Below are 27,790 nucleotides of genomic sequence, written 5' to 3'. Positions count from 1 at the left end.
AGAGAAGGCAGAGTACGAGAAATCTTTGGCAAGGGATGCAAAGAAAAACAGCAAAGAGTTCTTTACTTATGTAAACTCTAGAAGGAAGGGGATGAATCAGATTGGTCCTCTTTATATCAATGATCCTGCTCAGGTAGCTAACAAACTAAATGAATATTTTGCTTGGACATTCACACATGAGGAGTTATTTAGCGAGGGGAAAGCCAGAGGTGTATTCAACTCTAGCAGTAAGCTAGAGAATCTTGAGAATCTTGTAATAACTGAGAGTAAAGTGGAGGAGAAACTGTTGAAGATAAACACAAGAAAGGCACCCGGGTTGGATGGGATCTATCCAGTTATATTAAAGGAGGCAGCACAGGAAGTAAGCAAACCCTTAGCCATAATTACGAGAGCTTTCTTGGACTCAGGGGAGGTACCCGCAGACTGGAGATGTGCAAATGTGACCCCAATTCACAAAGGAGGATCAAAGGCTGACACAAGCAATTATAGATCTGTGAGTTTAACTTCTGTTCCAGAAAAATTAATGGAGGCACTAGTTAAAGAAGCACTGCAGGATCATGTAGACAAGACTTCAGTTATAGCTCGGACACAACATGGTTTTGTTAACGGGAAGTCTTGCATGACCAATTTGATTGGACACTATGATGCAGTCACAAAGGAACTGGATGCAGGGAATAACTTTGATATTATATACTTGGATCTTAGAAAGGCTTTTGATACTGTTGCACATGGAAGACTGCTGCACAAATTGGAGCAGTGTGACATTGGATGCAAATTGCTGCTGTGGATAAATGGGTGGCTGAGGGGGAGAAAAACAGAGAGTGGTAATCAATGGACACTGCTCCTCGTGGACTAATGTTATTAGTGGAGTCCCTCAGGGCTCAGTGTTGGGTCCATTATTGTTTTCTGTATTTACAAATGATATTGATGATGGTATTTCAAGCTTAATGTCCAAGTTTGCAGTCGATACGAAGGTTGGCAGGGTTGCAAGGACACTACTGACACTATGCTGCTGCACCAGGATCTGGAAAGGTTGAGCAGATGGGCTGATAGGTGGCAAATGAAGTTTAACATTGACAAATGTAAAGTACTACATATGGGAAACAGCAACCCCAGAGCAACGTATCAACTCTGTGGTACTACACTGACAGTAGTAGAGAATGAAAGGGATCTGGGGGTGGTTGTGCAGGAAGATATGAAGTTCTCTGAGCAGTGCAGATGGGCTGCAAGAGTAGCTCATGGTGCATTGTCAAAAAATATATAGAAATATTTCTAGCAGGGATAAGGAGGTGATTATTCCCTTGTATAAGGCAATGGTCAGGCCACACCTAGAGTACTGTATACAGGTCTGGAGGCCTCATTCCAAGAAGTATGTAGAGCTGCTGGAACGAGTACAGATTAGGGAAACAAGATTAGTGAATGGAAGAAAGAGGTGCTCTTACGAAGAAAGGCTTAAGTTTTGCAAATTACAGTGTCTGGAGACTAGGCACCAGCGTGGTGATCTGATAGAGGTGTATAAAGCATTGAATGGTTTTGAGCATGCTCAATGCTGATGGGATTCTTCCTCTCGCTCAGAATAATCACCTGAGAGGGCATAAATTCAAATTGAGGAAAGACAGATAGATGTAGGACAGACGGGCGGAAATTTGCCTTTAGCCAGCGAGTTGTTGGTGGAACAGACTTCCATCCCTTGTCGTGGAAGTTGATAGCCTAAGTAAGTTTAAGGCTCAGCTGGCCAGGTATTTTGAACGAACAGAGGGGTGAAGTGGAAGTGGTTTTTTTTTTTTTTTTTTGTCTGATGCTGCATAAGCTTGCTTTCTTGCATCAAATGCCTCTACTAATGCTAATGCTCAGTGAGCGATCAGAGAGAAAACTGGATAACCAATTACTAAAAACAGTTGGCACACCATAAGATGGAAGCTTGTTTAGAAGACCTTTATGCCAAACACGATCAAAAGCCTTTGAGATATCAAGAGCAACTACTTGTGTTTCACCGAACCTTTCCATTAAATTAGTCCATAAATGGGCAACATAAGCCAGAATATCACCAGTGGATCGGCACTGAAGGAATCCATTCTGGCGATCGTTAATCAGACGGTAGGTTTCTTGGTAGTTTAAGAGTTGGCGGTTAATTGATTTTTCCATTACTTTAGAAAGAGTAGAAGTAATTGGAATGGGACGATAATTGGATGGGAGGGATTTGTCACCCTTTTTAGCAACTGGCTGGATATGAACAAATTTCCAAGCAGAAGGAAAAACACCTTTGGAACAAGAAAGTGAAAAAAGCGGCAAAGAATAGGAGTAAGTTCAGGAGCACAGGTTTTGAGAACGAGTGGAGAAATACCATCAGGACCTGAAGCTTTCTTAGCATCAAGATTCTTCAAAATCCATCTGATATCCTTTTGACGGAAGACCACAGGAGGCATTGAATGGAATGTGTTGGGAATGGTGGGAAGTGTTTTACCAAGATCATTAATACATGAGCTGGAAGAAAAATGGGATGCTAGCAGGTGAGCTTTATCCTTGGCTGAAGTGACAACAGAACCATCTGGTTTGAACAGAGGTGGGAGAGAAATGGGCAAAAGTTGTGGCCAATAGCTTTGGCAAGAGACTAGAATGCTCGGCTGCCATTAGGGCAAGAAGCAAGTTTTCTGCTCTTAGATCTGATTAATAACTGCTTTAGAATTGTTGCGAGCTTTGGTGTAGTCAGAAAATGAAACTGAAGAATTGGAAACAAGCCAATTACGATATGCATCATTCTTCTCTTGGACAGCCTTAGCACATTTATTGGAATACCAAGGTTTAGATAAAGGACGAGATTTTAAAGTGGAGTGTGGGATAAAGCATTCCATTCCTGCAAGAATAAAAAAAAAAAATCAAATTATTATTTTAGTGTTGCCCGTAATTAAATACATTAACCCGTGTTTGTGTCTGTAAATTGCGTATGTTCTATGGTTGATTTGCCTGTTTTGCTGGACGAAAAAATTCCAGTTACTGGGGAGAAAAACCTTGCTATCTACGCCTGAGATCAACTAACTCAGCCACGGAGTGAAAAAAGCCCATTAAAGTTCCTCGCGTCATCGACGGGATTCGAACCCAGGCCTTTTCCACCCGGTGTGGGGAGGACGGTGACGGTGACCACTGTGCTACCCGCGCAGACTTCCTGCAAGAATAATTTCACTGACACGATCTGAACAAACGTTGACATCAGAAGTTTTGAAACAGTAATCCGACTAAGGAAAAGAAGAAAAGAAGTCTCGCAGGTCATCCCATTTTGCATTCTTGTAATGCCAAACAACACGTGGTTGGGAATAGCCATGAGATAAAGGTTCCATTGGAGAAGAGACCACCACCAAATTTTGATCTGAAGTGCCTAAAGGACCTCTCACTTCGACCATATACTTAGAAGGGTTGTTTGAGAGAAAAAGATCAAGCGTATTGGCTGTATGATTAGGATTGTCCGGTATTCTTGTAGGTAAATGAACAATCTGTGTTAGGTTATTTGTAATTGCAAAAGCCTCAGCATCTCGATCTGCTGGGTCGTTGTGACTAGAAAACGGAAGCCAGCTGGAGTTGTGAACATTAAAATCACCAAGGAAAATTACCTCACTGTTAGGAAAGTTGGACTGGACAAAGTCAAGTTGCAAAGAGAGGAAGTCACAGAGCTCCAAGTGATTAGTGAAATTGGGAGAACGGTAGAGATAACAGATGAATTTGACACGATGAGGTAGAGAGATTGTAAGCCAGAGAAGATCAAAGAGAGGAGATTCCAAATTGCCAAGTCTATGACAGGGAATATCAGAACGGACATATGCACAAGTACCACCTTTGAGGCGAAAGGAATCATACAGCGAATAATTTGGGCATCTGATATGAGCTGTAGTTGAATCAACCGATAACTGAGATTCTGTCAGAAAAAGGACATGGGGTTTGGCTGCTGCAAGTGGAAATGGACATCGTTGAGATTAGAATTGAGACCACGTATATTTGTGAAATGAATTAGGAAGTCCTTCCTGGAAGAAGGAGAAGAGATGGATGGGGTACGGGAGTGCCTGACAGCCCGAGGGTGAACCGACCAAAACACCTTGAACCGCACGTTATGGCGGGTAAAAATTCCTAACAAGAAATAACTTGTAGGCTGAGGAAATCCATTGTAAATGGAAACACTCCTCTTGAAGAAGAAGATATTAGGTGGATTTGGACAAATGTCTAAAGGCCACCAAAGACTATAATAAATAAATAAAATATAAATAAATAGAATCTATCATGTTTGTGTTTGTTTTCCTAATCAAAGGGCCCATCATCTTTAAAAGTGTGTGGTAATCATCTTCGTTCTTTCGGAAATAATTCTTGAAATCCTCCAGTCAATCTTATTTCATTTAAAAGATTGAAATGAATATATTGATTGCATTTCACTATCCATTCTTTAACTCATCGCTTCTTTTCAATGTTAAACTTAAAATAATAGCAGCAAAAGCTTTTTTTTTATTATCCATTCGTGTCACACCATTTGTTTTTTTCTTGAGGAGAGAACGTCTCAAAGTGACAGAGGATACCGAACGTGTGAGGGCAATATTGTCAGAAATACTGATAATATTAATCATGTGAGGTCTGCATAAGAGCACTCTTTCTTTTCTGCACATGTTTCATAAAAAAAAAAAAAACTCTCATTATAGGGCCATTATATATATATATATAATAGGGTCATTATATATATATATATATATATACATATATATATATATATATATATATATATATATATATTACATGGGCAGTATTGCGTTCTCTTGTTGATTTGATTGTTTTTCTGCATGAAAAAGTCTAGTTTTCAGATGAAAAAAACTTTGAAATCCAATTCGTGAGACCAATTAAGTCTGCCATGGAGTAATAAAAAGTTCTTGCATCATTGAATGGATTTGAACTACAGCATATTCCACGGAATGTGACAGTGATTACAACCGTTGTAATAGCTGCGTGTACACGCCTCTTCCCTCAGAGTTTTGTGATCTTGTATGCAAGAAGAAATGTTGTGACTATGCGTTCGCTCTTTTAAGGGCCAGTGGGAGAGGGTGCGTTCAGTATTCGTCTCTGGTGCGTATACTTTCTGCACCACAACAAACACCAGCTTAGGTTTGTCTTATAGGACATTTTTCTATTTTAATGATCGTTTTTTCTTCCGGTTAGCTGACGTTGCTAATTTAAAAAGTACTGAGAACGCAAAAATATTTTATGGTTTAGTTGCGGCTAGTTTGGTGTTGCTGGACTTCTCAAATTAAACTGCTAAAGCTCTCAGCGATATTAATATCGCCAAATTAATTCATGGAATAAAATTAATGGAGAACACCACTGGTGAAGCGTTACTTATTCGAGGTGGTGCAATACTATAGAAACTCGCTGAGAAGGTATTCACAATGTGAAATATAATTCAAGTGATGCCAACTCATCTAGCTGGGTAGATAATCATCTTATACCTAAACGTATAAGAATGATTCAAATTTCGCGAACCCATATGGGCTCACATCTGGTGAGTATGGGCTTGGCACACCCAGGGTCCTGAGCTGGATATCATCATTCTTTTCTTTCTTGGTGATTCCCTGCTATTTCTGACTCTCTCTCTCTCTCTCACAGGGTAATTCAGAAATTTTTTTTTGGCTGGTGCAGCATGAGCCTCAGGCCTCCTTGCGCCATATGGCTAATGATAATAATAATAACAATATGTGGGTAAACTCCTTCTCAGTCCCTGAAAATACACTACATCCTTTAATTTCGCTGATATTTTTTTCAATTAATAACAGCGCCCTCTCTGAACGTTAAAATTGTGTTGTGCAATTGCGACGCAGTTTCTTTCATCGATTAGCTGTTAACCGGTTTCGTTCCTTTCTTTTCCGGTGGCCACGTGTTAAGTGCTACTGGAGGACGCTCCAAATTTTATTTAAAGGTGTTCAAGATATTTAAAAATTATATAGTTCCCGAAGTCAGATTAAATTAACAGAAGCGTCTTATTTTTAAAAGGAAGGTTCCATATACGTTTGTTCAAGTTGTTTAGGTAAGTTCAAGTCATTTGTCATACGTTTAGTTTGTCTGAACTGTCTTGAAGAGCAGGAAATTTCGCAGTATAGAATTTTAATGTAGTATAAAATTATTGTGTTAAATCCTATGTTATGTGTGCCAGTATAAAAGATAGATATTTAGCTGTCGTACTTGACATTAAAATATGAATATATATATATTTTTTTTTTTGTTGCAAAGCAGACGCATTGCAGTTTTGTGTGAGAAAAAAAAATCTTAAGTAAAGAGTATGTCAAGTGTTAATTGCGTTTAGAAAATACACAAGAAGGTATAATATGGTAATCAATGGCGTTTTATATTAGAGATAAGTAATTCTCTCCATTGAATCTCCATTTATTTATTCATTCATTCGGGTGTTGTCGCGAAATTTCCAAAATGGCGTATTGCTTGTACAACCGGTGCGTCTGTCATCACTAAATTTCAGAATTCGCTCTTACGTCATTGTTCGAAAATTTAATGTACCAAATTGAACGTAATTCTTCACAAAAATATTCCTTAAAGTAAACTCGAACTTAAATGCAGTGATATTCCTTTGTGCTCATATTTGCTTATTATTATTTTTTAAAAATTGTTTTATTTATTCGCCTGTGAAAGTTCGGTAATTAGGAAATGAATTCTGTTGTTTAATACAAAGACAGCGTTTGAGATGTGGAAACAGATTTCTTTTAGAAGAAGAATGGATATGTTATGGGAAAATTTGAAAAAAAATGTATTAAGCTGAGACCTATTTCTGAAGGTATTATTATTAGAACAATTGCAGTCTTTGGTATAATTACACAATTGCAGTATTTGGTATTATTATTAGAACAATTGCAGTCTTTGGTCCGAAGGTATTATTATTAGAACAATTGCAAGTCTTTGAGACTTGAATGATAAATATGATTAGAAATTTGCATTAGTAGTGGCAAATGTTAGCATTAGCAAAAAAAAAAAAAAATTCTTCCCATTTCACTCATCCATTCTTCCCAATAATTTGTCTAGGTCTACCTTGAATTTATTTAAGCTTTCTACTTCCATAACAGATAAAAAGTTTGTTCCAGTGGTCAACCACCTGCTGGCTAAAGGCAAAGTTCCTCTTGGCTATTCTGCAACCATCCTTCTTTAATTTGAATATGTACCCCCACTTGTGCATAGTTTGAGCAAGAGGAAGAATCCCATCAGCATTGAGCTTGCCCAATCCATTCAAAGCCTTAAACACGTCAATCAGATTACCTTGCAGGTGCCTAGTGCTGCAATTTGCTGCACTAGGGACCACTAGTGTTCCAATTTGCAGAAATGAAACCTTTCTTGGCCTCCACACCTGTATGCAGTATTCAAGACATGGCCTGACATTTGTCTTATACAATGGGATAATCATCTCCTAATCCATGCTTGAAAATTCCTGTATACCGCTGACAAAACCCCCATGGGCTGCCCTGGCAGGCGTTCTGCCTTATTCAGAGAACTTCATATATGACTACAGTTACTGGTGTCTTTTATTTTCCTCTGCTACCCATATGCAGTACTTTGCATTTGTCATTAATAGTTTAACTGCCATTTCTTATTCCATCTACCTAACTTTTCTGGATACCATTGTTGTAGCATACTGTTATTAACCACCCTGCCAAATTTTTTAATTATTAGTAAATATAGAAAACAATTGGCCCAACACTTAACCTTTGGGACTCCACTAATAACATTAGTTGATGGAGAGCAGTGTCCATTGATTACCACTTTGGCTTCTCCCACTTGACCCATCCCTTTATCCATAATAGCAACTTGCAGTTAATGCCATACTGCTCCAATTTGTACAGTCACTTTTTATGTGCAACAGTATTAAAAGCTTTCCTGAAATCCAAGTATATGATATCAAACTTTTTTGCATCTAGTTCATTTGTGACCACATCATGGTATCCATTTGAATTGGTCAGACAAGATTTTCCCCTTAACAAACCCATTCTGTGTCTCAACAATAACCAGTTTTTTCTAGGTGATCTTGCATTGCTGCTTTTAACAGTGACTCCATTATTTTCACTGGAACAGAATTTAAACTAACAGGTTTGTAATTACTTGTCACCTTTTGATCTCCCTTTGTGAATTGGGGATACTTCTTCACGTATCTAGTCTGTGGGCACCTCCCCTGAATCTAAGGATGCTCTAATAATTACGGTTAAGGGGTTTGTCCTTGGCTGTCTTCCTATATAATTGGGTAGATCACATCCACCCAAGATGTCTTTCTTATGTTTAACTTCAACCATTTCTCTTCCACTTTCCTCTCATATTTTATAAAATCATTTAGCTCCCCATTATTCTGGTATTCACCTAACTAAAATTCCTCATGTGAATATAGATGAAAAATACTGATTTAGTTTTCCAGTAACCTGAGCAGGATCGTCAACAGTTGAGCAATTGGCATCAAGTGAACCAATTTGATTCATCCTCTACTAGTGTTTACGTAAGTAACAAAGTCTTTGCTGCATTTATTTGCCTCTTTTGCCCAAGATCTCTCTTATTTGCCTTTGCTTTGCTTTATCTCCTCTGACTTGATTATAGACTAGTTTATCTACCATAAGCTTCTGTCACCTGATAATTTGTATCCCATGCATTTTTCTTTAATGCCATAAATCTTCAGTTAATCTGACATCTTTAGGTCTAAACCTTGAACAGTTTCTTAGTTGGAATTAAAAACCATAGTAGCTTCTACGATTAATTCCTTGAAAGCTTCCCATTTATAATTTGATGTTGGTAACTTCATCAATTGGTCCCACTATATAGAATTTCAACTGTCTCAGACCACTGCAAGTACCTTTATAAAAACAAGTCTCTTTACTCCTGATGGTAGTTACATCTATTTAAATTCCACTGATTCTGCAGATTTATAATGCATGAATAAACACTGCTGATAATCAGATCAAGAGTATTACACCCTCTTGTTGCCCCTCTAACATGCTGCTAGAGAAAAGTCATCCAATAAATGCAAAAGTCTTGCTAGCATGTGAGAGACCAACCCCCGAGTTCCAGTGAATATCTGGAAAGTTAAAATTCCCAAGATTCTGATTTACTGGCCCACTCTACTTTTCTGTATAGTTCATTGTACTCATAAGAGTCATCAGGCCTATAACACACTCCTACTCATTTTTGCTTTCCCAGTGTTTGTCACACCAGATTGACTCAACATTGCATTGTTCACCAACATCAATTGGATGCACTTTCTTAGATTTTGTTTCCAACTAACATAACCCATCCTCCCTTCCTGCCCTGTCTCTCCTTTCTTTACACATTGTACTTGGACATTACTAATGTTTGACCTTTAGCATTAGCATTAGTAGAGGCATTTGATGCAAGAAAGCAAGCTTATGCAGCATCAGCCAAAAGAAAAAAAAAAAACCACTTCCACTTCACCCCTCTGTTCATTCAAAATACCTGTCCAGCTGAGCCTTAAACTTATTTAGGCTATCAACTTCCATGACAAGGGATGGAAGTCTATTCCACCAACCAACCATGCGCTGGCTAAAGGCAAATTTCTGCACGTCTATCCGACATCTGTCTTTCCTCAATTTGAATTTATGCCCTCTCAGGTGATTATTCTGAGCGAGAGGAAGAATCCCATCAGAATTGAGCATGCTCAAACCATTCACTGCTTTATACACCTCTATCAGATCACCTCGCTGGTGCCTAGTCTCCAGACACTGTAATTTGCAAAACTTAAGCCTTTCTTCGTAAGAGCACCCCTTTGTTCCATTCACTAATCTTGTTGCCCTTCTCTGTACTCGTTCCAGCAGCTCTACATCCTTCTTGAAATGTGGCCTCCAGACCTGTATACAGTACTCTAGGTGGTGTGGCCTGACCATTGCCTTATACAAGGGAATAATCACCTCCTTATCCCTGCTAGAAAAAATTCCTATATATCATTGACAATACACCATGAGCTACTCTTGCAGCCCGTGTGCACTGCTCAGAGAACTTCATATCTGGCTGCACAACCACCCCCAGGTCCCTTTCATTCTCTACCACTGTCAGTGTAGTACCACAGAGTTGATACGTTGCTCTGGGGTTGCTGTTTCCCATGTGTAATACTTTACATTTGTCAATGTTAAACTTCATTTGCCACCTCTTAGCCCATCTGCTCAACCTTTCCAAATCCTGTTGCAGTAGCATAGTGTCAGTAGTATCCTTGACAACCCTGCTAACCTTCGTATCGTCTGCAAACTTGGACATTAAGCTTGATATACCATCATCTATATCATTTATAAATACAGAAAACAATAATGGACCCAACACTGAGCCCTGAGGGACTCCACTAATAACATTAGTTCACGACGAGCAGTGTCCATTGATTACCACTCTGTCTTCTCCCCCTCAGCCACCCCTTTATCCATAGCAGCAATTTGCCTCCAATGCCACACTGCTCCAATTTTGCAGCAGTCTTCCATGTGCAACAGTATCAAAAGCCTTTCTAAGATCCCAGTATATAATATCAAAGTTATTCCCTGCATCCAGTTCCTTTGTGACTGCATCATAGTATCCAATCAAATTGGTCAGGCAAGACTTCCCCTTAACAAAACCATGCTGTGTCTGAGCTATAACTGAAGTCTTGTCTAAATGATCCTGCAGTGCTTCTTTAACTAGTGCCTCCATTAATTTTCCTGGAACAGAAGTTAAACTCACAGGTCTATAATTACTTGTCAGCCTTTGATCCTCCTTTGTGAATTGGGGTCACATTTGCAGATCTCCAGTCTGTGGGTACCTCCCCTGAGTCCAAGGAAGCTCTCATAATTATAGCTAAGGGTTTGCTTTATTCCTCTGCTGCCTCCTTTAATATAACTGGATAGATCCCATCCACCCCGGGTGCCTTTCTTGTGTTTATCTTCAACAATTTCTCCTCCACTTTACTCTCAGTTATTACAAGATTCTCTAGCTTACTGCTACAGTTGAATACACCTCTGGCTTTCCCCTCGCTAAATAACCTTTAACCACTAGATTGCGATGCTTATTAATCTACCTTTAATTTTTTTAAAATATTTAAAAATTTGGTTGCTTTTGGGCAGTTAAAATTATCATTAGTTATAATATTATAGCTCGGACACAGCATGGTTTTGTTAAGGGGAAGTCTTGACTGACCAATTTGATTGGATACTATGATGCAGTCACAAAAGAACTGGATGCAGGGAATAACTTTGATATTATATACTAGGATCTTAGAAAGGCTTTTGATACTGTTGCACATGGAAGACTGCTGCACAAATTGGAGCAGTGTGGCATTGGAGGCAAATTGCTGCTATGGATAAAGGGGTGGTTGAGGGGGAGAAGACAGTAGTAATCAATGGACACTGCTCATCGTGGACTAATGTTATTAGTGGAGTTCCTCAGGGTTCAGTATTGGGTCCATTATTGTTTTCTGTATTTATAAATGATATAGATGATGGTATATCAAGCTTAATGTCCAAGTTTGCAGACGATACGAAGGTTGGCAGGGTTGTCAAGGATACTACTGACACTATGCTACTGCAACAGGATTTGGAAAGGTTGAGCAGATGGGCTAAGAGGTGGCAAGTGAAGTTTAACATTGACAAATGTAAAGTACTACATATGGGAAACAGCAACCCCAGAGCAATGTATCAACTCTGTGGTACTACACTGACAGTGGTAGAGAATGAAAGGGATCTGGGGGTGGTTGTGCAGGCAGATATGAAGTTTTCTGTGGCAGTGCAGACGGGCTGCAAGAGTAGCTCATGGTGTATTGTCGGTGATATATAGGAATTTTTCTAGCAGGGATAAGGAGGTGATTATTCCCTTGTATAAGGCAATGGTCAGGCCACACCTAGAGTACTGTATACAGGTCTGGAGGCCTCATTTCAAGAAGGATGTAGAGATGCTGGAATGAATACAGAGAAGGGCAACAAGATTAGTGAATGGAACAAAGGGGTGCTCTTACGAAGAAAGGCTTAAGTTTTGCAAATTACAGTGTCTGGAGACTAGGCACCAGCGAGGTGTATAAAGCTTTGAATGGTTTGAGCATGCTCAATTGCTGATGGGATTCTTCCTCTTGCTCAGAATAATCACCTGAGAGGGCATAAATTCAAATTGAGGAAAGATGGATGTAGGATGGACGTGAGGAAATTTGCCTTTAGCCAGTGGATGGTTGGTTGGTGGAACAGACTTCCATCCCTTGTCGTGGAAGTTGATAGCCTAAATAAGTTTAAGGCTCAGCTGGACAGGTATTTCGAACGAACAGAGGGGTGAAGTGGAAGTGGTTATTTTTTATTTATTTATTTTTATTTTTTTTTTTTTTGGCTGATGCTGCATAAGCTTGCTTTCTTGCATCAAATGCCTCTACTAATGCTAAAAAAAGTTTTTTGAACTTATTCTTTAAATTTAATTTTTTTTATAAAAATGTTAACAAGAAATAGATGGGAGAAATTACATTATCTGTTAGATTTAAGTTCGTGGAGGCATTAAGTTGATGCATGAAACATCGACATTACACCAATGCAATGGGCTCTGCCTGTATTTAAAAAAAAAAATGATTTTTATAATTATTGGTATAGTAACAAAATAAATATAATCAATTGAACATTGCCTGTATTATATAATATATTTAAAAATGAGATTTAGCCAATCAGTATGATCGATGTTATGACGAGATCCAATTTTCCTTATATTTTGAGTGTACAACTTAAAAACAGTTTGCTGGCCGAATGGCCATCCAACTGTTAGTACAGTGGACTATATAAATACCCACTTAGATGGTTAGATAGTCCTCTGGACTGAGCCTATTCTAAATCCAAGAAGTATATAATCATGCTGCCTCTACTGTGCCAGCTAGTGACAGAAGGGAGTCGGAGTAGTGTGTATGCGAGGCATTGTCAAGGCCATGTTATGGCAAGGAGCTGGGTGTATTCTTACCATGTGTACGCTGTATCCAAAAATTCATCACTTCATACAGCATGTTCTCCTCACCTTTTCTTACTACTGAATACATCATGAATTGTCAGATTAAATAGAACAAACTTATTTGCAAAAAGATCTTAACCATCCGAACACTTCCTCGTTCATTTCACAAATATACGAGGTCTCAGTTGTAATCTCAATGATGTCTATTTCCACCTAGTCTACCAAATGTTGTACTTTTTCTGAAAATCCCAGTTATCGATTGATTCAACCACTGCTGATTTCAGTTACCTGAATTATTCAATGTACAATTCCTTTTGCTTCAATGGTGGTAGTGCTTCAAATTCACAGAACCACATTTTCTTCATCTATTCATTCCACTTCTGTTTTCTGGAACACCTATTTCCTGAAAATTACAATCTATAGAAGTTCAAGGCTGATGACAACAGATATCTTCATTCATCTTCTCAACCTTCAATCCATGCACAGTAATAGGTTCTAATACCTCTCGTGTTAAGGGAAAAAAATAAATACCAATTTTGTTTTACTTGAATGCACAATTGGATAGCTGTACTTTTTGTGTGCCCATCTATTAGAGCAATTATTTTTATTTCATGTCTAGTCTCTATATCACATAGTCTATTTCTGCATGTGTATTTTTCCTAAGAAATTTAATTTTGAATAGATGTCTACTAAATTCATTAAGGAACAGAAAAATCATGCTGCGTGTTGATAAGCAGTGTACTAGTTGATGAGAACTTTTCAACTGTGTCAGCTATGTCTGATGAGAGACCTGCTTCGACAGATTAGCATTAGTAGAGGCATTATGCAAGAAAGCAAGCTTATGCAGCATCAGCCAGAAAAAAAAAAAAAGAAAAAAAAACTTTCACTTCACCCCTCCGTTTGTTCGCAATACCTGTCCAGCTGAGCCTTAAATTTGTTTAGGCTATCAACTTCCACAACGTGGGATGGAAGTCTGTTCCACCAACCAACTACCCGCTGGCTAAAGGCAAATTTCCGGACATCTATTCTACATCTGTTTCCTCAATTTGAATATATGCCCTCTCAGGTGATTATTCTGACCAAGAGGCAGAATCCCGTCAGCATTGAGCATGCTCAAACCATTCAAGGCTTTATACACCTCTGTCAGATCACCTCGCCGGTGCCTAGTCACCAGACACTGTAATTTGCAAAACTTAAGCCTTTCTTCGTAAGAGCACCCCTTTGTTACATTCACTAACCTTGTTGCCCTTCTCTGTACTCGTTCCATCAGCTCTACATCCTTGAAATGAGACCTCCAGACCTGTATACAGTACTCAAGGTGTGGCCTGACCACTGCCTTATATAAGGGAATAATTACCTCCTTATCCCTGCTAGAAAAATTCCTGTATATCATTGACAAGACACCATGAACTACTCTTGCAGCCCTTCTGCATTGCTCAGAGAACTTCATATCTGCCTGCACAATTACCCCCAGGTCCTTTTCATTCTCTACCACTGTCAGTGTAGTACCAGAGTTGATATGTTGCTCTGGGGGTTGCTGTTTCCCATATGTAGTACTTTACATTTGTCAATATTAAACTTCATTTGCCACCTCTCAGCCCATCTGCTCAACCTTTCCAGATCCTGTTGCAGCAGCATAGTGTCAGTAGTGTCCCTAACAACACCGCCAACTTTTGTATTGTCTGCAAACTTGGACATTAAGCTTGATATACCATCATCAATGTTATTAATAAATACAGTAAACAATAATGAACCCAACACTGAACCCTGAGGGACTCCACTGATAACATTAGTCCATGATGAGCAGTGTCCATTGATTACCACTTTCTGTCTTCTCCCCCTCAACCACCCCTTTATCTATAGCAGCAATTTGCCTCCAATGCCACACTGCTCCAATTTGTGCAGCAGTCTTCCATGTGCAACAGTATCAAAAGCCTTTCTAAGATCTAAGTATATAATATCAAAGTTATTCTCTGCATCCAGTTCTTTTGTGACTGCATCATAGTATTCAATCAAATTGGTCAGGCAAGACTTCCCGTTAACAAAACCATGTTGTGTCCGAGCTATAACTGAAGTCTTGTCTAGATGATCCTCCAGTGCTTCTTTAACCAGTGCCTCCATGAATTTTCCTGGAACAGAAATTAAACTCACAGGTCTATAATTACTTGTGTCAGCCTTTGATCCTCCTTTGTGAATTGGGGTCACATTTGCACATCTCCAGTCTATGGGTACCTCCTGAGTCCAAGTAAGCTTTCATAATTATGGCTAAGGGTTTGCTTACTTCCTTTGCTGTCTCCTTTAATATAACTGGATAGATCCCACTACCCCAGGTGCCTTTCTTGTATTTATCTTTAACAATTTCTCCTCCACTTTACTCTGAGTTATTACAAGATTATCTAGCTTACTGCCAGAGTTGAATTTACCTCTGGTATTCCCCTCGCTGAATAATTCCTCATGTGTGAATGTCGATGCAAAATATTCATTTAGTTTGTTAGCTACCTGAGCAGGATCATCTACAGTTGAACCATCGATATCAAGTGGACCAATCTGATTCGTCCCCTTCCTTCTAGAGTTTATATAGGTAAAGAACTCTTTGCTGTTTTTCTTTGCATCCCTTGCCAAAGATTTTTCGTAATCTGCCTTCGCCTACCTAACCTCCTTTGTAACTTGGTTACAGATCAACTTGAATCTATCATAGGCTTCTGTGTCACGTGTTAATTTGTATGTATCCCAAGCATTTTTCTTCTCTGCCTTATGTCTCATTTTTTCCTCTGACATCCATTTAGGCCTAAACCTTGAACAATATTTCTTAGTTGGTATGTAAAGCTTAGTAGCTTCCAAGGTAAGTTCTTTGAATGCTTCCCATTTTGAATTTGCTGTTGGTAACATCATCAGTTTTGCCCAGTGTATAGAATTTAAATACTGTCTCAGACCACCGTAGTCGCCTTTACGAAAGCAATAACTCTTCCCTTTACCTCTGATGCTAAATCAGGGGGATGAGTAAATCCCACTTCAGCACACCGTGATCACTGCCACCTAGTGGTTCCTCTTTCTGCAGATTCTTAATGCATTAAGAATCACTACTGATAATCAAATCAAGAGTATTACTCCCTCTAATTGCTTCCCAAACATGCTGATGTAGAAAACAATCATCCAGTAAATCCAAAAGCCTTGCTAGTGTGTGAGTGACCAACCCACAAATTCCGGTCAATATCTGGGAAATTAAAATACCCCATTATAAGACTCTGATTTGCTGGCCCACTCTATTTCCCTGTACAGTTTTTTTATTATACTCATCAGAGTCATTAGGCCTATAGCACAATCCTACTCAATTTTTATCTCTCAATGCTTATGTCACACCAAACTGACCCCACACTGCACTGTCCAGCGATGGCGACTGGCTTCACTTCCTTGGATTTTATGTGTTTCTTAACTAATAGCATAACCCCTCCTCCCTTCCTATCCTGTCTATCCTTTCTGTACACATTGAACTCCCCAAATTCCAGTTCTGCATTCCTTATATCTATGTGATACCACGTCTCTGATATCCCAACAATGTCCACCTTTGATGCTTTGAACAATACCTCAAATTCTTCAAATTTATTTAACAAACTCCTAGCATTGGTGTACACACAAGTATACATGCACCTGTTCTTTTTCTTAGCTACCCTAACACAACCCATGTGTTTACTTGTACTGCAATGACTCCCAGCAGTCTCTGAAGTATCCTGCATCTTGTTTTCCAGGCTTCTCATTCTAATAGAAGCAGTGCAAGAATCACTTTCACCTCTGCCAGTGGCTACTGTTAATCTATTAGTCCTTGTATCCCCCCAAGCTAGCAGTTTTCCGATCCACCTAACACTGCCTCGATAGCATCAGCAAATATTCTTGCACCCTTTCTATTTAAGTGTATCCCATCCCTGTAGACACAGTCACCTCTGTTAACAAGTACAGACCAGGCTGAAAAAAATTCTACACCTTGAGCCTTGCACAGTCTTTCCAGGGCCAAATTGATCGAGAAGGCTCTCATCATATACTCCCTCCTATCGTGTCTGGGCAGAATTGCGGACACTTCCAAATTCAACCCTAATTCACGGCTTTTTGTCAACAGTGACCTGTACTTGTTAAGTAATTCTGCCAGTCTCTTCTTAATATCATTAGTGCCAACGTGTACAACTATATCACCTTTTGTGCCCTTAAAAGATGATATCCACTCTACAACGTCATTAACCTTTGCCCCTGGCAGACATACCCTGGTCCTGTTCCACCTATCCTTTTTACAAAGCATGTTTTCTGTTTCCCTGACAATAGTCACCAACAAGTACTAGTTCCTGTGGGACCAGTGCGTTCTGCCTTGGATTTCAGCGAATTTGCTGAAATTAGGTGTTAAAGCTGATAATTGACAGCGAATGTCTGCTAAAGCATAGTCTGTTTCTCCTTTTTGATTTTGTGTCACAAATGGTAAAAGTTTGCAAGCTGATTTGTCTGCTATATTAGGGAAATAGTCTAAAAAAACTAGCCCAGAATGAAGACAGCGAAACACAAAATCTTTTTTTGGAGTGGTGTCACAAGAATATCAATCAGTTGTTTTGTGAATAGGATGAAGCAGTTTCAGTTTATCAAGAAAGGTTTAGGTATCCATCTCTCCTTTTCAATGTCTGTATTGACATGAAAATATTCTTCAAAAGAGATTGACAGTTATATGAGGTGGTAAGTCTGATTCTGTGGAGATTATATTGTCCTTCTCCGAAGAATAATTTTATCATTGAATGCCAAGAATGTCATTTATTATTAGCCATGAAAAGTGCCATTCTACCTTGAAGTGATAGATTCAGTGTATTGGTTTGTGAAATATATTGGGCAAGGTATAGAATCCCTTGACAGTTATAACCACAAGACATGAAGTTGACGAATATCTCCAGTTTATCTCATCTTTCTTGTAGTTTCAGCTTTTCAGTCAGTAAGAAACATTAATTTTAGTGTAATTGAGAGAATCTCATCAGTACTTTACCTTGACTCAGCTAACATGGTTCAGTGTAAAAAGGTAAGCAGCCGTGGTTGCTGTTTATTTCGTTGCAAATCTGCCTGAAAAGTTTGTATTTAAGCCACTAGATTTTACACAATTGGCAATTTCTATTAGTGTCTTAGTTTTGCAGGAATGTTTTTCACAGCTAAATTTTCCCTGTTCTTCTTCCTGTTCATGTGGTCACTTGTGACCACATGAACAGGAAGGGCATGCTGTTGCCTTGATTCTCACAACACACGAAATTGACCTTGTGTAGCCTTGGCACTGTCAGTACAAATATCAATCGAGTTCACGAGCACAAAGCCATCAATTTTTCAAAAATATCAACTCGTGTTGTAATGGTTTTTGAATAGTCACAGATAAGGTCTTAGTACAGCTCACCATTATACAGTTTTTGAGCCAATACTAGCAGCATAGCTTGGCTGCTGACGTGAGTTCTGTTCTCTCATCTAGTTGCAAGATAAAACAAGGTGATAACTTAAGTCTACAAATGTGAGAAGATTGGCTGAGCAAAGTGAAATTATTCTTTTTAGTGTCATTACAGGGGCACCTGTTATTTTTGCTGATTCGTTGGGTCTGAATTTTGTCTTGTGTAGGGGAGTGTGCCTGCGCGTGCATGATGAGGCGGTTGTTTTTAGTGCTCCTGAAAGTCACTTGATTTTTCTATTTTAAGTGAAATGTTTAAATGTTCTCACATGTAACAGTGAAACGGCTGAATGGTTCTACATCTCCTGAGGTAAAAGTAAAGTGTTAAGTATATTTAGGGTCAGACAGCACCAGGGTTTCCCCCATCTCCACGTAGTTTACATTGTGTGGTGATACAGATTACTGTAAAAGCCAGAGATTTAAGTGTATGGATCTTGAAGTGTGTGTGTTGTGTACCGTTGTTCTTCTGGCCATTTAGCCGCCAGACCTCTGCTGAATCCCAACATTGCCCCACTTTCGTCCCATGGAGGCAGACCAGGTACCCAGTAGTTTAAGATTTACTCTGCCAGGTCCTGCCACCTAATTTCCTGAGATTTCAGTGGCTAGGACCTATAAAAAAAAAAAAAAAGTGATCGCGTAGTGTAGTGGGTAAGTGCAGAAGAAAGCCAAAAATGGTGGGCGAAATTGATTTTGGATTGTTGAATTTAGTTTGTGTGGGGCATTCACTTGTGAATAGGTAGAGTAGTGGGGGGGGAGATAGACAGAAATATGGAGCCGATAGGGAAGACAACTCCAGTTAGTGGGGCATGCCCATGCCCCCACCAGAGGGGAAAGTGGGGGTAGCGGAAGGGGAGGAACAGTGGCTGGTTTAAATCGCCTGTATGGCACATTGGCAATAGCTGTCGATTGACATCCAGTAGAAAAGCTGTGGCTAGGACAGCATCCCAGCCTTGGTTTCCAAGATGTTAGGATTATTTGTGGGAGGAATCCCGTCGGAGATTCATAGTCATGAAGGCATGATTGATTTCTACCAGTTAGTTTGGTATGGTCAGTTCCTTTGGCATACGAGTGGTGATTTTTTTCATTTGGGAGAGTCATGTTATGGTGGTAGGCTTGTTCTTCGTCTCTCAAACAGATCATGGGCGAATTTTGTGAAGGCGTATGTTTCCTTTGATTCCAGAAGATAGTGCTCCTGGTCCTTCGGGTTGAAATGGATGGTTGTGATCAGTATGCAGCGGAGGTCTTCATATAGCGGACAGTGGTACATTATGTGCTCTCAGGATTCCAGGAGGACACAGGAGCAAAGTGGGTTGTCAGTCAAGCCTAGGGTAATTAATTTTCCTTTGATGGCACAATGACCAGTCAGAAGATAAGTAGTGAAGAGGCCTGGAGAGAACCAGAATAGTGGTGCTGGGTGTGTTTTGTCAAGCTTTGGTAAGAATTTCTTTGTTATTGCATCTTTGGTTTTGTCATTCCAAAGTTGTTGCCAGGTCTGTTTGAGGAATGTGGACAGTCGCTGTTTTTCCATGGGTGGTTGTTTTCCAGGTCAGTGGTGTGGTCCATGAAGGTAGTCGATCTTCCTTTTGTCAGGTTGCAGAGCATGCCACATGAGAATTTACCAGATCGGTTCATTCTAACACATCCAAATTGTGCATAAGTGTTAACGAGCCAGGCACGTTCTGTTGTGAATAATCGCCATTTTCAACAGCTTGGATTTCTGTCCAATGGATTGCACCCGATTCGGTTACACCCCCAGTCAAGGTCAGAAAGGAGTGATTACTCCCCCCCCCCCCCTCAGGTGAAGTCTCTCAAAGCAAACATAAGAGTCCTGCCACAGGGTGAAGCATCACACAGCATTAGTCATAGTGCCAGAAGCACCTAATGGAAAAGGTGGCCAAGTGTCCCTGGGAAGCTTTGATGATCCTTCCCCGCACATTTTTGTCATTCAAAATGTCGAACTATAGTGCTCCAATTGCTGAGTTGTCTGTTGAACTGACCTTTTCCGAAGTTCTGGACACAAGTTTCAAGGAACCCCTAGTTATGTTGGAGAAAAATCTGGAAGACATTTCCCCCTATTCGAGGACCTTGAAATTCTACTTATACTTTTAATGACTCACAAGACTGAACAAACTGGTACTGCAGCTATTTTTGACTATGTTTTTGGACTAAAAGCAATTATGCTAGATGTTTTTATAGAGGGCTCCATGGTGACCTCTTATGGTAGTTGAGATGTCCAAAACTTGGAACAATATAGAAAGGTTAGTGGTAGATCTAACTATAGAGAATGAAAAGTTGAGAACAAAATTAAATTATCTTAATGTTGAGAGGAAATAATATCTTGCCAACCGTTTCAGCTCACACCTATGCGAGTGTGGCTGCCTTAGGTGCTGGAAAACAATCTCAGGGTGATGTTAACTTACCGGATGTTCAAACAAAGTATGTACTTATGGTTAAAGCAAATGTAGATAGTAATTGTAAAACCAGTGAGGAAGTTAAAGCTGAAATTTCTAAAAAATCTTAAACCTGAATTTAAAAAAAATTAAAGATTAAATCAATAAGAAAAATAAGAGATAAGGGGGAATTCTAATTGAAACTGATAATGGTAAGAATCTTAATAACCCAACAGTCATAATTTGACATACATAAAGGTGTCAGTGACTTTGATTTCCTGGAGGACTTAAAAGATAAAAACCTTATGGATCATGGGATTTCCAAGGAAGATTGAGTCTGTTAAGGTTCATTTTAAAATCAGATCTCAGAACAAACAAAATCAACATTGGATCCTTGAGATCCCAAACAAAATTAGGAAAGTGTTTTTGGCATCAAAGTGTAAGGTTCTTATCAGATGGTCTGTCTATGGTATGGAGTATTTTTACACAGCATCATGCTGTTTTACATGTCTTAGCTATGGACATTGGTTAAAAATTGCCACCAGTCCAAGTTTACCTGTGGACATTGCGGTTACCTGGGTCACCAAATTCAAGATTGTCCTAAAATGGAGGAACCTGTTTATTGCTCAAATTGTTGGCTTAAGAAGAGGATCGCGGACCATTCCTTCAAGGATGTTAAGTGTCCTGAATTTGTGAAAGCCCAAGAACTAACAAAAATTCTGACCATCTTTACCTAACTCTGAAGTGGGAAGCTTTGATGATCCTTCCCCACACGTTTTTGTCATTCAAAATGTCGAACTATAGTGCTTCAATTACTGAGTTGTCCGGTGAACTGACCTTTTCCCGAAGTTCTGGACACAAGTTTCAAGGAACCCCTAGTTATGTTGGAGAAAGATCTGGAAGACAAATTTCTCTTTATTCGAGGACCTTTAAATTCTACTTGCTTGGAAAGCTGTTTCGGAAAAATTTTATGTGGTTTCATTGTATGCTCAATGCAGTCAGGACAGGCCATTGAGCCATTTGTAAATTGTATTATGGAAGATGCTCTCTGTTTGTCTGGTTTTCCCATCATTTTTATGATGGATGGTAATAGCCTACTCTCTGCTTTAGGACAGCCTTACTACAGATTCAAAAGGGGGAACTCTTGGAAGAGCTTATCCAGTCCAATAATCTCACTCTGTGGAATACCCCAGGACATCTGCTCATCTTTTGTTTCATCTCTTGGTCAATCCTATATTGACATTACCATTTCAAACTCTGCTCTTGGTAATGGCATTTCCAGCTGGCATATCCACACATCATGCTGCCTAGAGTAACCACAATGTCATCGCTTTTATGGATCAGTCATAGCAACAATCGTAGGACTATCAAATGCTGTTTTGACTTCCAGTGGTTTAAAACCAAACATGTTGATTGGAATAGCTTTGATCTTACTTCTGAAGAAATAATTGTTCAACTTGTCTCTTTTCCTGCTGATATGCAAGTTACCAGGGTTCAAGGGATTCTAAACGTGGTCTGTGAGACCAGTCTAAAAAAGAAAAAGACGGAAAATTAATTGTGTTCCATGACGAACCCAAGATCTCACTATTCTCAGAAGAAACTTACAAAATGCTCATAGTTTTCAGAGAGCTAACAGGGCTGAGATAGACAGACTTGGCGAGTTGTATAAATCCAATATTGTATAAAACCAATACCATCTTCCAAGAGAAACTTGCCTGGGTTTGTTCAGCATAACATAAATGAAGGTCAGTGAGAATTACTTTACTAACAAGATTCATCCCAGTGATGTTTTTTCATCTATTATTGTGAGTAATAAATCCTGGACTGGGGCATTGTCAATTAATGCCATTTTGGATGGGTTGCTCCATGAGGACACTGCCTCCTTTGAAAATACCATCCAAACTACAATGAGATTAGATTATTTATCATACCAAGGGCCCCGAACCGAGGCTCCTTTTACGGATACTGAGCTGGAATCTGCTATCTCAACCCTAAGGGATGGAAAATGTCCTGGACAGGATCTCCTTGGGGTTTCTGTTCTCAAAATATTTTGGAAAAATTGCCCATTGATAATATTAAATCTTATGAATGATTGTCTGTCTTCGGAGTTATTCCTTTGCTTTGGAAACAGGCTAGACTTAAACTTCTGCTTAAGTGCTTTAACAAACCCTCCAGTGATCCGGCATCTTACAGGCCCATTACTCTGCTGCCCATCATTGGCAGTCTTTGAAAAATTAATTTTCTCATTTTCTAAATTACTATTTAGATAGAAATCTAAGTTTCCCACTTCAGTTTTCCCACTTCACTTCAGTTTACCCGTTGAAGGTGTTCTGTTGATGCTATTTGTTAGGTTTTAAGTACTGTTTAAAATTCCAATTCTAAATATGTCCTCGGTCTCTTTGTTTACTTCAAAGGGGCACTCAACACTGTTTGGTGGCAGTGTCCTGGTGAGGTCCAGAGAGACTGGGGTCTCTGTTCCCATTTACTTTCTTTTTTTTTTTTATGTGAACCCCAAACACGAGAGGTATTAGAACCTATAGTACAGGTGACCCCTGCTTAACGCTGATAATGCGTTCCGGAAAAACAGAGCGCTAAGCGAGCGCCGCATTCCCATAAAGTAACATATGTATTTGTGAGTTGCGGTCGGTGCCATAGGATATTTCCTAGTCAATAATAAACGGTAGTGAAAAGATACACAAATGTCGGTCAAAATATTTAATATTCAAATATTTGTACATATAAAATATTCTGCATTACATATGTATATAATTATATGGTAACTACTTATGTAACAAAATTAAACTTAAAATTCCAATTAAAATCATGAATTTAATTGATCTAAATTGATTTAATTTAATTGATGAATTTAATCATGAAAAATGTGTGGATTTTGGGTTGAACTTTGGCCTTCTTCCAAATAAACTAAAAGGAGTATTAATTTTAAATCCTCTGCAGCGTTACCACCCAACAATAAAGTTAACCGATCCTTCGCCGCTTTGAAACCTGGCAGGTTTTTTCTTCTTTCAATATGCAACTTCTTTTATGCATTCGTTTCCATAAAAGTCCTGCTTCATCTCTGTTAAAAACTTGTTGAGAAATATAACACATAATACCCCCTTCAATAATTTTAACAAGTTCTTTTTTGAAACTTTCGGCTCCTTGATCTGCACTTGCGGCTTCTCCCTGGATTTTAAATCTATTCAACCAGCCCTTACTAGTTTTAAACGGTTCCAATTTTTTTTTTTTAGGTGAGTTTTCTTCAGATCATCATATAGGCTAATCTCTTTCTCTCTTTCTTATTATTTATAATATTTAACTTAACTGAATTCTGCATTGGATATTATCTTCAATAAAATTAGTTAGTCTTTCCATTTCAATCCTAATAGCCTACCCCTTGTTGCTTGCAGTGGAACAGCTATCTTTCCCGCTGTTAAAATTAATTCTTTATTATTTTTTTTTATATAATTGTTCTTACAGTTAAACTTGCAAGTCCTAAATTATGGCACACATCCGCTTGTCTTTGACCGGAATCGATTCGCTTCAAAACATCTAATTTAATTTTCAAATTCAGAGTATTTTTCTTACATTTATATTCTTCGTACTGCGCCCAGACGTTGTTGCTTTTTCATTCTTATCGGCCATTATTAACTCTTCGAAAATGTAACTGCATTGGTTGCATTAATTACGATACAATGTTCAAGTAAACTGTCCATTTACGCACGATGTCTAATACTGCTGAGTGATGACTAACTAGACTTCGGATAAATGCATATAACGCAAATATTACAAGCAATACACTTGATCATTTTTTAAAATGTTGATCTTGGAACTACATAACAAGTCACTGTACTACAATTAAATTAGCGCGTGAGAGAATTTCACTGAGCATGGGAATATTTCTCAAGTCTGCGTGGGAAACGTTTTAACCGTATTTTTTATATTCATTTTCAAGCTATCGACTCCATCAAATGAAGTGATTTCATTAAATATGCCAAAAATGCAATCTGTAAAAGAGCGTTATAGTGATCTGTGACAGCATTATAGTCAGATAGTGGTTATAATATAAGAACAGCATTATAGCGAATCAGCGTAAAGTGAACCGCGTTATAACGGGGGCCTGCTGTACTTAGTACCGTGCTTGGGTTGGAGGTTGAGAAGACGAAAGAAGATATTTGTTGACATTGGACTTGAACTTCTGTAGATAGTAATTTTCAGGAAATACGTATGAAGGAAGGTTGTTCCAGAAAACGGCAGTTGAATGAATAAATGAGAAAGATGAAAAGTTGATTCTGTGAGTTTGAAGTTGGACAGTAAATGGATGTTGGCTGGTGGCAGCACGTGTTCGGACTGTTTTGAAAGAGAGAGCGGGAATTATAGAAGCCAATTCAGAAGAACAGTGCCCATGGAAGTATCTGTAGAAGAGGCATGCAGCAGAAACAGTACGTCTATGAGAAAGCGAGTGGAGAGACTCTGTTAGAGATGAATCATTAATTAACCTAACTGCCCTCTTCTGAATGGAATCAAGAAGCCTGAGAGAGGTTTTGGGGGCACCACCCCCAGAAGAGGGAACAATATTCCATGGCAGGGCAGATTTGTGATTTATACAGAGTGAGCAGCTGTTTGGAAGAAAAGTAACACCGAGAGCGAAAGAGAAAACAGTTTTTTTTAGATGCAGAGGAAGCAATATTTGTAATGTGCTTGTGCCAAGAGAGATTAGAAATCACGGTAATCCCCAAAAGAGATGTATCATTTTGCCTAGGAATCGGAGTGTCACTAAAGATAAGCATAGGAGCAGAAGAATCCTTTTTGCGAGATATGACAAGACTGAGTTTTAAAAGGGTTGAAATCAACTAAGTTGTCTTTGCCCCACTGGAGAATTACCCGAAGATCGGCATTTAATGAATTGGTAGCAGATTTTTGAGAAGTTGAAGCTGATTAAGCAGAACAAGGTTTCTCAAAATGGAAAGTTGAATGCAATGTGCTATCATCGGCAAAACTATGGATAGGATTTCCAGTCAATGGAAGAAGGTCATTAATATACAAAAGGAAAAGAGTGGGGGAAAGAACTGAACCTTGGGGGACACCAGCATTAGGGAAGAAGTTAGAAGACAGAGAGCCATCTACCATCAGTGAGCGGTTAGAGAGAAAACTGGATAACCAATTACTAAAAACAGTTGGGAAACCTAAGATGGAAGCTTGTTTAGAAGACCTTTATGCTAAACACGAACGAAAGCCTTTGAGATGCCAAGAGCAACTACTTGTGTTTCACCGAACATTTCCATTGAATTAGTCCATAAATGGGTAACATAAGCCACAATATTACCAGTGAATCAACACTGATGGAATCCATACTGGCGATTGTTGATCAGGCGGAAGGTTTCTAGGTAGTTTAAGAGTTGGCAGTTAATTGATTTCTCCATTACTTTAGAAAGAGTAGAAGTAATTGCAATGGGACAAGAATTGGATGGGAGGGATTTGTCACCCTTTTTAGGAACTGGCTGGATATGAGCAAATTTCCAAGCAGAAGGAAAAACACCTTTGGAATAAGAAAGTGAGAAAAGGTGGCAAAGAATAGGAGTAAGTTCAGGAGCACAGGTTTTGAGAACAAGTGGAGAAATACCATTGGGACCTGGAGCTTTCTTAGCATCAAGATTCATCAAAATCCTTCTGACATCCTTTTGACGGAAGACCACAGGAGGCATTGAATGGAGTGTGTTGGGAATGGTGGGAGGTATTTCACAAAGATGAAGTGACAACAGAACCATCTGGTTTGGACAGAGGTGGGAGCAGAGATGGGCAAAAGTTGCGGCCAATAGCTTTGGCAAGAGACCAGAATGCTCGGCTACCATTAGGGCAAGAAGCAAGTTTTCTACTCTTAGCCTGTTCAAACTCTAGTTTGGACTGATTAATAACTGCTTTACAATTGTTGCGAGCTTTGGTGTAGGCAGAAAATGAAACTGAAGAATTAGAAACAAGCCAATTAGGATTTGCAACATTCTTCTATTGAACAGCCTTATCACATTTATTGGAAAACCAAGTTTTAGATAAAGGACAAGATTTTAAAGTGGAGTATGGGATAAAGGATTCCATTCCTACAAGAATAATTTCACTGACACGATCTGAGCAAACGTTGACATCCGAAGTTTTGAAACAGTAATCCGACCAAGGAAAAGAAGTCTCGCAGGTCATCTCATTTTGCATTTTTGTAATGCCAAACAACATGAGGTTTGGAATAGCCATGAGATAAAGGTACCATTGGAGAAGAGACAATCACCAAGTTGTGATCTGAAGTGCCTAAAGGACCTCTCACTTCGACCGTGTACTTAGAAGGGTTGTTTGTGAGAAAAAGATCAAGTGTATTGGCTGTATGATTAGGATTGTCCGGTATTCTTGTAGGTAAATGAACAATCTGTGCTAGGTCATTAGTAATTGCAAAAGCCTCAGCATTTCGATCTGCTGGGTCGGTGTGACTAGAAAACAGAAGCCAGCTGGAGTTGTGGACATAAAATCATCAAGGAAAATTACCTCACTGTTAGGAAAGTTGGACTGGAGAAAGTCAAGCTGCAAAGAGAGGAAGTCAAAGAGCTCCAAGTGATTAGTGGAGTTGGGAGAATGCTAGAGACAACAGATGAATTTGACACAATGAGGTAGAGAGATTTTAAGCCAGAGAAGATCAAAGAGAGGAGATTCCAAATTGTCAAGTCTGTGACGGGGAATATCAGAACGGACATATGCACAAGTACCACCTTTGAGGCGAAAGGAATCATACAGCGAATAATTTGGGCATCTGAGATGAGCAGTAGTTGAATCAACCAATAACTGAGATTCTGTCAGAAAAAGTACATGGGTTTGGCAGACTGCAAGTGGAAATGGACATCATTGAGATTAGAATTGAGACCATGTATATTTGTGAAATGAATTAGGAAGTGCTTGGGAGGTTTAGATCTTTTCGCAGATAAGCTTGCTCTATTAGTTTGACAATTCGAGTTTGACATCTCGAGAT

The 27,790-nt window shown here is 39.1% G+C and overlaps 1 protein-coding gene across 2 annotated transcripts in view; it reads left to right on the top strand.

Annotated features, from left to right (window-relative positions):
• The first annotated feature begins 5,860 nt into the window (after positions 1-5,860).
• Positions 5,861-27,790, top strand: part of LOC150082407 (putative ATP-dependent RNA helicase DDX17) — a 151,212-nt gene continuing 129,282 nt past the window's right edge. The window contains exon 1 of one of the 2 annotated variants that reach the window (XM_090379270.1): positions 5,861-6,049. The gene's annotated coding sequence lies outside the window, so the exon portion shown is untranslated. The remainder of the gene's footprint in view (positions 6,050-27,790) is intronic. The other variant, XM_090379269.1, reaches the window with a different exon arrangement.

The sequence above is a fragment of the Mastigoproctus giganteus genome, chromosome 8 (genome assembly GCF_048544385.1).
Source record: "Mastigoproctus giganteus isolate SK-2022 chromosome 8, ASM4854438v1, whole genome shotgun sequence".
NCBI lineage: Eukaryota > Metazoa > Arthropoda > Arachnida > Uropygi > Thelyphonidae > Mastigoproctus > Mastigoproctus giganteus.
The sequence above is the reverse complement of the archived record's forward strand: the minus strand, read 5'-3'. Positions and strand labels throughout refer to the sequence as shown.